General features: G+C 34.9%; 1 protein-coding gene across 2 annotated transcripts in view; it reads right to left on the reverse strand.

Moving 5' to 3' along the window:
* The window catches only part of LOC113229039 (orexin receptor type 1-like), a 288,399-nt gene extending 273,937 nt beyond the window's left edge, over positions 1-14,462 (reverse strand). For both annotated transcript variants that reach the window (XM_026462516.1, XM_026462515.1), the window contains exon 1: positions 14,403-14,462. The gene's annotated coding sequence lies outside the window, so the exon portion shown is untranslated. The remainder of the gene's footprint in view (positions 1-14,402) is intronic.
* Between the last annotated feature and the right edge of the window lie 376 nt (positions 14,463-14,838).

Raw genomic sequence — 14,838 nt, forward strand, 5'->3', positions numbered from 1 at the left:
TTTTTAAAATTCAAAATAATTAAAATTTAAGTTACTTAGTTAGTTACTATCGTATAATTACAACTTTTTTATAAAAACGACAGCGCCCTGAAAAGTTCGTGGAATTACATCTTTTTGTCAAGATTCATAGAAATCAGTTACCGGAAAATGCGTGCAACCGGATTCATCCCCTAGTTCCTATTTCCCCGGACGAACACTTTCACAAGGAGCTCCACTGCTACAAAAACTACCACTCTTAGAGGTAGAATATTTTCATCAAATTTAAATGGGACCAACACTGTACCCTCTTTCCAATAAAAAATGCCAGAATAATCGCTAAACATGCATAAAAAAATACAGTAGAAATGAGAATCTCCTCTTTTCTTGAAGAGTTGGTTAAAAAACTTGTTTAATGACTAATGTTTAACTCATTTAACCGTGACCATAAAACCTGTTAAGACACGGTGGTTTGTTTAAAAAAAAGTCATAATATACGCGACTTACTCGTACACCTGAAAAAATAGTTTTTATTACCAATGCTTAGCGCTGAAAGATACTGTAACATTTTACACCTCCAGGCGCCATCTAGTTTCCTTGATGTGAACTCCTGGAAAGCAACATTTTCCACGAGTTTCAATAGGAGCGAAAATGAAAACCGTATACGCGACAGATACAGGTGTTGGGTTAAATCCTGGTTAACACGAAAAATACCTTTAGGATTATAATTTACACGGTTACAAAAATTAATAACTGATATAGGTCCGGTTCAGACGTAGCTCATATTTTTATTGCAAAGTAAAAATTATAATTAAAACATAGAACAATAATATAAGGACGAGCATATATCCGAATAAACTTTTTTTTCCATATAGATTAGGAGGCAAATGAGCAGACGGGTCACTTGACGGGACCTTGAACACCGCCGTAAAGTTGCCTACTTATCGGTATTCTACAGGATATATCGGCGAGTGTGCGATGGAATTGCATAATTTGATTCCGCCTTCACCTTTCCATCATCGGGGGACTAGACGTGGGCTGGGGTTCCACTCCTATGTTGTGGATATTCCCAGGATTCACACGAAGCGTTTTGCTTCCACATTTATATGGCGAGCGACTAGAGAGTAGGATTCCCTGCCAGCGGATGTATTCGCCGAACGCTATAACTTAGACCTTTTCAAGGCGAGAGTGAACAGGCATTATTTAGGTGTGCATGCTACATCGTCGACCTCATCATCAGTTTCCATCAGGTGAGATGGAAAAAGACAAGGTGGTCAATGTAGCCTATGAACATCTACAACATCAGATGAGCTGCCCAAACTTTGCTAGCCTTTAAGCCCCTTTAAACCCCATGGAATAGCGCAAAGGAAATTCATCAAGAGGAAGATCATTCCACATCATGCAGGTTCGAGGAAGGAACGTATGTAATACCCGCGTGGTCTTATGATGCCAGGCATCTATAATGAGGGTATGGCTCCCTCCTTTGGCGGGAGGTGCGATGAAAACTTATGAATAACAATGGCCGTAGCATGGCAGAATATGTGTGATAAACCTGCCCGTGACAATATTTAATTCAATGATAAATCTAAGTTTGCTTATTTCGTAATGAACTAATGTTATACATTTTGAAGAACAAGGACAACGATATGAAAGTGCGTATATAGCTATCTTTGTCGTTTAATTATCACCATAAAAACCATGAAACTAACATGTCTTTTCATTTCGTTTGTCGCGCTCAATTTTTACATCGATTAAATTACTATGCAAATATTTTAAAATCAGCTGTGACCTTGCAGCCATGTTTGGCACTGTGTTAATCTTTTGCAGTCATTGGTCGCCGGCGCTCGCGATGACATAAAAATGTGACGTCACTGTGCTCGCTATGTTGGCTATTGTGATAAAATTTTAAAATGACAGTTTATCGCTCGAATTTGACAGCTACGGGAGCTGATGGTAATTTATTTGGAGATCGGTTGTTTCTCAGTGAGAGATCGACGGTTCGGTTCTCTGTGGCGACATGTACTATGGCATTAATTTGTAAGTTACGTACATTTCGTATATTTTGTGTATTAAAGCTAGAATATGATTATTCAAAAGTTCTTTTATATATATTTCATTAAAAAAAATATCTTTAATATCATTATTGCAAAGCACAGAAAAATAGATACAGAGATTTGCGTAGCTGCAAAACTAGGATCCCCTGTACTATGGGTAGCTAGGTCTTAGGTCTGTCAAGAATCTTGCTTAAAAATAACAATAACTAAGCCTATTACGATAACTAACTATTTAGCAAACATTATAGTTAGAAACGAAAAATTGAACCTTGTAGATACAATTGTATTTCTGGGATAACTTTAGATGCTAAATTGCAATGGGGTCAAATAAATAAGTTATCAAAATGGCTCAGCTCTGTAGTATACGCGATAAAAAAATACGAAAACTTTCAGCTAGTTTGGACTTACTTCAGCTCCGTTTAAGGACATACGACATTTTGCTTTGGGGCAACGCCGACGTTGTATATTTTTGTCCTGCAGAAACGTGCGGTTAGGGCAATTTACAATCTGGATGCCAGAGTGATGAGAGATAAGTTTAATTACATTTATGAAAATGTTATTTATGTTAACAAAAACAGAATTTTTTTTATGAAAAATGGTGACAGGCATAACATTAATACGAGGAATAAAAATAAACTAGCTGTTCTTGACAGGCATCTTCATAAAGTCTCAGATTTATTTAAGGGGCAATGTATACGCTTCTATTATAAGAATCCGATTGATATTCAAAGTTTGCCCTTTTCGAGGCTTAAAACTATTGTAAAACAAAAAGTTTATACTAAAGGTTATTATACAATTTCTGCGTACTTGAATGACAATAAATTAAATATGTTTAAATTAAATAACAAATGTATTCAAATGTATGGTTACAAAGGTAAATTTGCCGTACGAACGAGCAGTAGAATTTAATCAGTATGACTATTTCAAGTGTAATTATGTAGGTTACCTAGGAAATAAAGATTGTTTGACTTTGACTTTGACTTACAATAATCTTATCAAATTTGATTGAGATAGAACACAAAGGGAGGTGGTTTACATTTAATTTTGGTACATTCATATATTTGTTACATAATCCAGTATACGTGAGGCGCACCATAGGTTTCCGGAATGAATAAGAAAAAAATACTATAAATGGTCAGAAATGAATTTATTGTTTCTAAATATTCTCCGTTAGCTTTAATGCACTTTTTCATGCGAATAAACCAATTTTGAAAACATTTATGCCACTCCTCCGTGATAATCTCTGAAACATATTTTCATACTCTTCGACGGCCTCTTCAGGTGATGAAAATCGTTGATCGCGTAACTGGTTCTTAATTTTTGGAAATAAATAAAAGTCACAAGGTGCCAGGTAAGGACTGTACGCGGGATGGCTCAAAAGGTCAACGTTGTTCACCTTCAAAAATTCATTTGTCTATCTGGCCGTGTGAGAACTGGCATTATCGTGGTGCAAGATGATACGGCGTTTACGGTTATTTTTACGGAGTACGTCAATAACTTCCGGCAAACGAATGGTAGTGTACCAATCACTATTCACGGTACAACTATTCCCCAAAGCAACAGTAACCACGTGTCCAGTTTTATTAAAAAAAGAAGCAATCATCCGGTTAGAGGCACTTTGCACGCGCGCCACTTTGGTAGGTTTCGGCTCATCTCGAAAGACCTATACGCTCGATTGCTGCTTTGTTTTCGGATCGTAACTATAAATTCATGTTTCGTCACCTGTTACCATGTCCCACACCAAATTTGACGCCCCTTCCTTGAATCTGGTAAGCATGGCATTGCACCAAGTGACGCGATCCGTTTTTTGAGCCTCAGTCAAATTGTGTGGGATCCATTGAGAGCATGAGAGCACAGCTTTTTCACACTCAAATGTTTGTGTAGTATTGATTATACTTGACACATGCCTTTGCCTAAAGATGCCCAAATCTCATGGTATGTCACATGCCTGTCTGTTTTGATCATACGGCGCACAGCATCGATGTTTTTTTGTTCACAGCAGTGGACGGGCGACCATCACGAAATTCGTCACTGAGATTCTCACGACCGCGTTTGAATTCTACTATAAATAGTCATCTTACATGGTGCTTCATCGCCAAAGCAGTTTGAAGCCGAGCGAAGCTCCGCTGGGCTGTTAAATTACACCCAAAGTCGTAGAAAAACAAACAACGAAAATTTTCACGAGTTAAATCCATGGTGATGAGACACCTAATTTCTAAAATGATGTCATAATAACAAGTGACAAGCAGATGAAACAAACTGTATTCTACAGCCAAAGAGTTCCATTTTCAAATGTTGTAATTACTTTTTATATTGTTTATGTAAGTGGCCAGTTCCAGAAACTTATAGTGCGCCCTATGTAGTTCTAGAATGTAATATGTAATAACGATTATTATATAGCCACCCCAATTGTCTGGTCTCAAACTAAAGAAATCCCTGTACTATGACTACCAATGCAACGGAATTCACTCTGAGGCACTTTTCAGAACACCCAGACCGGAACTAATTTGGAAATTAATTTCCCAAATTGGTCTTACCGGGAATCGAACTCGGGACATCCACATCCAGCGCCTATTTACTATTACAGCGCTTATTTATACATATATTTCTGATGCCAATTAGTAACGTGAGCATTAATTACTTCGTCATGTCTACAGTGTTCTTAAAAATGTTCTAAGAATATAATATCTACTTCGGGACAGGCAGTGTCCGTGATACTGAATAACTTTAGCCAGAAATAAAGGGCGGAATCGAAAATATATATTTAGACATGTAAATCTGTCTAATACGGGAAATCTGATGTTCTGGTAAAGAAGGTAAGAAGGACCGAGTCGAATCTTATTTAAAGTGACGAGACACACCTATCTTTAAAATCCTTAATAGCCTTAAGTCACCCTGAGATATAAGTTGATAAGTTCTGTCTGCAATATCACCAACACCCTTCTTACCCTTCAAAATCGGAACACAGTAACGCTGACAGTACTACTTGGCGGCAGAAATAGGTATGTTGGCAGTTCGGACGAACTCTTTCACAAGGAGCTCTATTGCTAGTAAACTCTACTACTGTAGAATGCCCGTAATAATAAACGCCTAAACTGCCTCCGTGGCCGAAAGGTTCCCTTGCTGAACAGCCACATAGAGGTCTCGGATTCGATTAATTTCACCCTTAAAGAGGAATATCTTCTTCAAATTTGAAAAGGACTACAATTTATGTACACCCTGTCCAGCAAAAGAAGAATCATCGAAATTGGTTCACAAATGTCGGTGTGATTGCGTAATAAACAAAAGACGACGAAAGAGAACCTCCTTTTTTGAAGGCAAATGAAAATTGAGTTGAATTAACGTATGGTTGGTTATCTATTATCAAAACTAAGTGCAATGGTAGCTTTTGAACTTTTCGTAGCATTCTCGTTTTGTACCATTAGCATTTGGTAGAAATTTTCATTTTGTACTAATTCTCATTTGGTTTGCATAGCACAGTGGAAATCTAATAAATCGCTAATTCAAAGAAGACAAGCTCTCACTCAGGCTTTATTGTGTATTTGATAACCCGAAGTTCAATTTCTAAATCATGATTAATTAATTTCATGCGATTTGCTAAAGTAAATACGGTATCTGAAGACCCGGAATTCCACACGTTGTATATAAAAAACGAGGGACATTTCATCATACTTGTCAATTATCTGAACAACCAATAACTCCATAGAACTGAAGGTCCAAATTCCGTTTTATGTCTAAGTGACGCTGATAGCCTAGAAGTAGTTCGTATTCAACTAAATGGCTGTGGATATCATTTAATTTGTCTCTTATATGAAACATAAGAAGTCAGTTTTTTTTACTTTAGACAATTTTTTTTATACTATTAAGTGACGGGACGAACAAGTCGTGTTTCTGATGGTAAGCTACACGCCTGTCTATAACAGTTGCAGTGCCAATCAGAGGTTTAAATCGCAAAGATCTGCCACTGCGCCCGTCACCCTGAGACATAATAAGTTGACAAGTTCCACGTGCCCACTGCAATATGTAGATAAGGTGGCAGTGCTACCCTGGACGAACTCTTTCACAAGGAGCTCTAGTCTACTGCTGCTAAAGTATATAAAATTAATTTCTGAACTTTGATAAAAATGCGTGTCAATAGACGGTAGTGTGTGTTACACACTAATTTATAAATTAACGCTTCGTAATATGGGTAAATGGAGCTAATCCCAAACAAAATAAAAGAATATCCGGCACTATCCATTAAAATCTATGTAATAAGCGCTATCTAGTTGATTTGTTTTGTTGTCCCTAGAAATTAAAGTAGCTTTGATAAATTGCAGCTTGTCAATGTAAAACAAATTAATGACAAAAATAGCTACTTGATACTTGTCGCGACATCTGGTGTAACAATTGGTACTAAAAACCCGACTACGCTCTCTTGTGTCACGATTAGAATAGAATAGACATTTATTGCAACGCCACAACACATAGATACAAAAACAAAAATGTTGATGCCACTTAGACAAGCAAAACGAAATAAAAAGTCGTAATAAACAAAATCAAAATATAATAAAATAAGAAAAAACAGACAAAAAGCAAAAAGCAAAATATACCACTACAAATGTTGTACTGTCATGTGTGCGGTTGTAGCGTACGTAAAAGGACTTCATTCGGCTTGCCACAGCCATAAATGACTGTAGCGCTGGTTTTCAATAAACCCTGAGCTGAGATGAATGACGGATTGCTAATTATGTGTGTGTGATTAGTAGTCCTCTCGACTCTTTGGTCCATGGTACTATGAATACCACGGAATGCACTAACCAGAATACTAGAGCATCGTGTACGTTTTTTACAATAAAATTCCAGAAAATGTATAAAATTTATCGTAATTATCGTATATATATCGTAATAAAATAATTTATAAAAAGTTCAAAACTCCTGTTGACACATTTGCGCGAGCTACTATGCCGCCCTTAACATTTGTAAGCAGAGTGGGCAAGTGCCCGTTTTAATCCGGCGCTTTTTTAAATCGTTTTTAAACCCATTAATTATTTGATTTTTAATTCGGGACTTAATCACGTATATAAAACATATTTTAATTACCTCGGCGTTTCGGACGTATTGCAACGTCCATGGTCTCGAAGGGACTGAAGAGGCGGAAGAAGATGCCGTTCTAACCGTGCGAGTTTTTCTAACAACCCGCACTAGATCTTCATTATTTATTTGTGCACTAGTTTTGTCACTAGACCGACACACAACAATCACGACATCCGGCGACTTGTCTGGCGGTACTAGATGTCGTTTACATTTGCTGATAACTGGATTCCACGACGAATGAAAGGTTAAAACCGTCTTCTCGGTTGAAATTACGGTGCTTTTTAATTCCAATAGCTTCACATACGATTCTACTATAGCGATCTACATTGTTACATCATTGTGACGCCCTGTGTAATCTTGACTGGAAAGGGAAAGACACGCACCTGTAATATGCTGTATGGTTTCGGTGGTTATTATTATAATTATTTGATCATACAAAATCTTAACAATGACGACACGCAGTACCGACGTTTCAAAGGATAAGTATGCACTACTCACACATACCAATGTTCGCTGGCATATACGCGCAACGTGTCGGCGGCCGGTTTATAGCCGTGAGCGTTTATTGACGTTAATATCTTTTTCTTTCTTTGTTATTGTATATATATGTATTTCTTTATTTATAACATTAATTTGATAGCCTGTTGAACAAACGTTTATATTGTATTGTAAGAGAAAAATATTTGCGACAACACGTCAATCGGCAAAAGCACGATTCTCGCGCGTAAGTGTTGAAAATGTAATAATAAGAAAAGCTTTTAAAAAAATCTATTATTACGTAGATGATACGAAATCACGGTGTACTCTCAGCTATTAAATAATAATAATGCACACACTCAACATAGCCCCGCATTAGGGAAACCCTGTGTCGCGGGTGCCATGGACACACGCATAGATAAACACAAATTATACTCAAACTCACAAAAGAAATAAATGTAGGCCATACAAATATTTCTCCCGGCCCGGGAATCGAACTTGGGACCTTTGCGTGGCAGTCCGGCATGGTAACCGTTCGGCCACTGAGGCAGTTAAATATGTGTCATGATACAAATAAATCATTCTTCTTGGGTGAATAGATTGTTAAATGTAATATGTGGGATGGAAGGAATTTTCTTCGTGATAATAAAATTCGGCTTGTTTATTTTCCGTAATTGTTTTACAAGAGACTTGAGACACGTGTGAAAAGAATCTAAATTGTCTATCGTCACTATCTCACTCATTCCTCTCCTTCACTCTCATTATTCTATCTTATTCTAACATTACAATCAATTACAATTTTATGGCTACGTTCAATATTAAATATGTATACTGCATATATTTTAACTGTCCCCGTTACCATGCTAGTCTGCCACGCAGTGATCCTGAGTTTGGGTGTAATTCGAGACTGTTTATGTGTGTGTCCACGGCACCCGCGATATAGTGTTCTCCTACTGCGAGGCTATGAGTGTGTGTATTATTATTAACTTGACTTGCTAAGGTGTAGTTTTTGATGTGACAATTATAAAAGTAATTTGATTACCTACGAAATAAAGGTATTTGATTTCATTTGACTCCCACTAGAAAAAAATTTAGAAATTTAAGAAATTCCGAACTGACAATGCAAACCATTGGGCCAACGACGTCATAATATAATTTGTAACTGATAACAATTACGCCCAGACTGTTTGTCTCTCTCCTCACTACCTGCCGTATCCGCCATTATTGTCATAACCATAACAGATCTAAGATCCAGCAAACCACAATGGGAAATGTTCTAAACACCAGATATATATCAAAATACGGTAAATATAATTATTATAGACCCATTTGATGTGTGTTGTCATTATTAACTTGCATTATATTGGATGTCAGATAAAATTATTTTATAATTATTGTAACAAAGATCGAAATGGATTCGAACCAGTACTCTCAGGATCGGGCCAGATGCTCTACTAATTAAGCCACGGAACGAACCAACAGAGCTTACGAATTTTACTATGTATGTGCCTATTGCAGATCTTTTTTTTTATTTCATTTCATTATTTATTGTACACGAAAACGCAAATCGTATTTGGTAAACCGCAAAATACAAGCAAAAGGTACTGCTTATTTCTATAACAAATTTCTTCCTGCAGACCAAAATACAGGACAATAATTACAACAAGGGGTTTACGTGCACTACAAAACTAAATTAAATTATGTAATAAAATAATGATAAAAAAACAATAAATATTCAATTACTACGGACTATATAAATACTTATAAATACATATTTCATATTATAATATCTTGACTCCCGTTTTAAAGATAGCTAAGGAATTACTGTCACGTACAGTAATGGGAAGTGCGTTCCAAAGTCTGACCGCATGAACAGTAGAGGAGTGAGAATAAAAACCGGAATTGAATGATGGAAAAGATAATTGGGACCTAACGAGAGAGCGACAAGGCTTATCCTGGGACCTCAGAAAGCTGAAACGCTCTTTTAGATACCTGGGAGACAAAGGATTATTTATTTTATTTATTTATTTATTTTATTTTGGTACAAACAGTCATTACAAAATAATGGTTACAAAGAAATTAGAAGTATGCTGTAGACAACGAGTACCGAAAATTACTATTATACAATTTTACAAAATAGGCTGCAGGGCTTACATAGTTGCAGAGAAAGAATTTATAATATTTTACAACTCAAAACTAAATAAATATAAATATAATGAAACATTACAATATCAATCCACTCCGCGAAATAGGCAAAGAAAACAGATCATAGACCCAACCCAACCATAGACGGTTGAGTGTAATATAAGTTAAATTATTTATTTAGTGTTTTTTGTGAATTTTAACATAACCAATCTGCCTACCCCTTCCACACAGTGAACTGAGAAATACTGCAATTACGGCGTAAAAAATAAGACATAAAAAATAGAAATAAAAATTTAGGGATGTGTGACAGAATATACTGACACTAGACAGCTAGGCTGCATCGATGCTGCACAAAAGTGGATTATGTAGAATGTTGTAAAAAAGAGAGACGATATGCAAATTCCTGTGGAGACGAATGGAATGCCACTTGAACTGATTGCCATAGTGTGAGATTGGATCATATTTACAAAGGCCAAAGATGAACCTTATACATAGATTTTACAACCGTTCAAGCTTATTTAGCAGTTCTTCAGTAGCATCTAAATAGCAGGATTGTGCATAGTCTAACCGCTCACGCGATGCGCTCCTCCTATTTGGTTTCGCAAATTAGAAAAGCATTCAATTTAAACACAAGTTTTTATAAATAAAAATTATTATTCTGCATTGCTAAATAAATACCCTCCGTACTACCACAAAAACATCTCAAATAAAATGCAGTAATACACCGCAAATCCTGCACTTAAAAAGCACTAATGAAATTTTTGGTGTACTTGGATAAATATGATAATATTCCGTTTGAGTGGTTCTAACGTTTACTATGAAATTACTCCTTGAAGTATAGTTTATAAACATTTATGTATATTCAGGGTAAACTTAAAAAACGCTACTTACGGTAAGCTCTCAATAAAATAATAATAAGTGTAAAATAAGAGATTGAGCTAAACAGATCTTGGTTTTAAAGGCATAAAGTTTTGGTGATCTTTGTTTCGGTTTTTCTACAACATGAGTGAGAAATTTATTAATTCAGAGAGGTACCTTTATAGCAACCATTGCTGACTATAGATGTCGCTTTAATGTTTAAGTTTTCATTAAATGTCACGATGTTTTATTACTACGATATTCAATTATTTTTTGTGTAATTACTCTACTAGTTGTTATTATTATATAAGAATGTATTTTTATTCTTATAATATACAAAGAAAGAATAAAAAGTAATAAGTACCAGGATCTCGGCTCTGACTACCTATTTACAGCCTTTGGAGTCGAAACACTTGGTCCGTAGGGTCCCAGCAGTTTTATCTGTACAAAATTTTATCCAAAAAATTAATAGACTGTCTGGGAAACCCAAGGGCCAGCAGCTACCTTGCCCAACGCATTAGCATAGCAATGCAAAGGGGGAACGTTGCCAGCGTCTTGGGCACCTTGCCGCGGCGGCCCAATTTTATTCATATAATTTAAAAATCCTAGTTTTACTTTATAGTATTTAAGCTGTTATTGTCTTCTTTACCTTACCTCTACTTGTTTGTTAAAAATAAAACATCGTGACATTCAATAAAAATTATTTTATTGTTTGATTTTTATTTTAAATAAAATTATTTATTGAATAATATATTGTACAAATGAAAAATTTCAACAAATGATTATATTATAAACAAAAAATAATTAAACAATAAAATGCAAATCATAATATATACCTATACGTTTAAATTAGACAACTTTTTTTTTGGGATAATTAATTAATTCTCTGTATCATCGAAGCACATATTTTGAAGGAATTCTTGGAGAATTTTCTTAACCTTTATGTAACAAAAATGATATATGGCCAGTTTGGCGTTTAATTTATTGTACAAAAATGGCCCAAGAAACACAAAAAAATCTGGAAATAAACACGTTTTGATGATACAATTTTGGGGCAGACAACATTTTTCCGTCTTTTGTTAGTGTTTTCAGTACAACATGGGATTGCAATGTGCTGTTTGAAAACCGTGAACTTAATAAATAATTGCGTTACAGTTAGTACCTTACACGACTTATACAGAAGATCAGTGGGGTAAAGGAAAGGGTGGAAGGTAGAAACCTTTACAACTGCTCGCTGGGATCTCTCAATGGTAATGAAGTTATAGCAATATCACCCCAAGATATAATGCAATATATAATAATTGATAAATCAGCAAAAGCGCGTAGTTTTTTAAACAAAAAAACAAATTTTTACTCATTCCGTGTGTAATTTTTTTATATCAAGCGACGGGAGACACGAGTTGACAAGTTCATTTGCCTATATTTTCACCAGTAACCCTTATCCTTCAAAATTGACTTGGAAATAGATTGACTGACGGCAGAAATAGATAAGTTTGCAGTACGTCTCTGGATGAACCCTTTAACTAGGAGCTCTACTGCTTAAAGTTCGAGTAAATGTATAATAGATATAAGATTTTCATTTATTTATATACATAAGTACAATCCAGCAATCCAAACGCGGACATGATATAAAAATTGTCCCCTGTTTGGCATCAAATTTTTTTAGGATCCGCGTAATGACTGCTAGAATGCTATCGACACTGAAATTATAAATGGTAAACAGAATTTTGTATTAATAATTGTAGAAATAATTACCAAAAAAAAAAACCATTTTATGTCGTTGACAGCTCTAAAAATGGTTTTTTGATATTTTAAAATATGAACATACTCTTGTTATCACCAGCATCATCTTTTTAGATATAAAATAATGAGTTTGTGTAAAAAGTACATGTTGTTCTTTGTTCTACAGAACGGCTGTGAAAATCTATAAGGCTATAGCCTTTAAGCCGCTCTACAATTTGCCCGTATCTAAGTAATGATTTTTTAAATAAAGAATAAACAATATAAACCAGAAATGAGCTGAAAATTTAGACAGTTTTTATTTTTACTTATACCAAGACGTTATTTGGTAAATTAAACTTTTTTTAAAAGGAAATGCGAATAATGTTATTTAAAATAATGATAATATTAAAAATTATTGTTGTGACTTGATTTTCGAATTAGCTGTTAATACACCACACGTAAAATAGGCGCCTGGACGTCGAATTGCGGACTCCAGCCCGTTACACCAAGTGAAGTACCCAGTACTTATAATATTCCCTAAGAGAAGAATTCCCTAGATTAAGATTAGGAAATCGGTGTTATTGTATTGTAATTGAGGTTTTTTTTTATAATATCAAGTAAGCGTGCCTACAGCTCCGGTATCTATCTGGAAAACGGGAAGGATGTTGTATGCATTGTACAAGTCACTAGTCTTACAGAGAACCGGATGTAGTCCGTACAAATGGGCTGATCTGGGTTTAGGACCTGACTTACAAGGTCCCTGTGCGGGTTGGCTCCCACAAGTCACAGTGCCCTTCCCGCATAACCAAGAGGTGGATAGCGGCACTGTAAACAAAACTTGTAGGTATAGAAAGATATGGGACTGTTCATAACAGTTGCAGTGTTACGAGCAGAGTTGTTAAGAGCTTTAAATCTCAAATATCTGAATAGAACTGCCACTGCGCGCGTCACCCTGAGACATAAGTTGTCCCATGTGCCTGTAATTTCACCAGCACCCTTCAAAACCGGAACACAGTAATGCTGACATTACTGCTTGGCAGCTGAAATAGGTAAGGTGGCTGTACTACCCTGGACGAACGCTTTCACAAGGAGTGATACTTACGTACACAATTATTACATTTGGATACTATTTTCGTTGTATAAAAGATATATAAGTATTTTTTATACAGAAAAATAGTGTCCAAGTATAGAATAATTATGTGCTTTGGTAACATTCAAAGTAAACTAAATTACGCAGTAAGTAAGTAAGTAGCGGTAAGTAATCGATATAGACCACAGTAAAAGAAAAACCTGCATTGGGACAGCGCGGCGGAATGACCTAAATCCTGTCTATAATAATAATAATCTAAAATAGATAATAATAATAATAATAACGTACACACTCAACATAGATTCTATAAAGAAGACGTGTTCAGAACGTGGAACGTTTAATAATCAAAATACTAAACTGGCCCCTTGGCCCGTCTTTCATATAAATTTTTTAAACTTTTTTTCAGTATAATTTCTATTTAAAATTCAATTTCATTTATTTATATAAATACATACAATCAAGCAATCTACATACGGAAATATTATACAAAAATTATCCCGTGCCTTCGGCAGCCATTTTTTTAAGATCCGCGTCTAGACTGCCAAATTGCTATCGAAATTAAATTTTAAATTGTAAACAGACATTTTCATACTTATATTTAAAAAAAAATCTTTGAAATTGTAACAATTGTGATAGAATCATGAAAAATATTGCATTGAAATTAAAAAAAATACGTAATTCAAAGAGAATTTAGGTATGTCTCTGACGTCTATTTTTTTTATATTTTTAAAGTAATTTTCCGCCGATAGCCGCAATTATAAGTGTCAACAGTTTCAATCAAACGTGTCTATAAATGTGAAAAAATGTTAGAAAAAAAATTACTTATTTTTCCCATAAGAAAATTCTTCATTGACATTAATATATATATCGTATATCGCCGCCGTAAATATTAAATAAAATTATTAACTTTTTAGCATTTTCATTGCACAAAGAACGATCACACATAAATTAGAATTTAACGGCTACGACCTATTGTTAAAATTGCATAAATGTCTCATACTTACATTTCTTAGACGCTTGGCTTTTGTTCAAGTATTTTTAATGAACTGTTAAATTAGTTATGAGTTTCACTATTAACTTTTAATTGCACAAGTTATTTATTTCCAAGTTCCTAGCACTAATCAGTTTTTTTTCCAATAGTATTAAAAAAATAAATACCACGAATTCACATTAAAAAAAAACAAAAATTTTAATTTTCGAACAAAGCACTCCTTAAAACCGTTTGTCTCTTTCACATTTCACTGTAAGTTATATATATCCCGTAAAGTTTTTCAAATTTGGAACAAAAGAAAAAACACAAGTTCAATAAATTATGAATACTATTCACGAATTTGAAATCAAATATTTAAGCTTCACTGATTCGTTGGAATTCAGAACGGTTGTCTTTTCAAACTTTTTCGAATTCGCTGTTAGAACGCGCGCGCCAGGCATGCATTGCCA

Source organism: Hyposmocoma kahamanoa, unplaced genomic scaffold, assembly GCF_003589595.1.
Source record: "Hyposmocoma kahamanoa isolate Upper Pololo Valley unplaced genomic scaffold, ASM358959v1 270, whole genome shotgun sequence".
Taxonomy (NCBI): Eukaryota; Metazoa; Arthropoda; class Insecta; order Lepidoptera; family Cosmopterigidae; genus Hyposmocoma; species Hyposmocoma kahamanoa.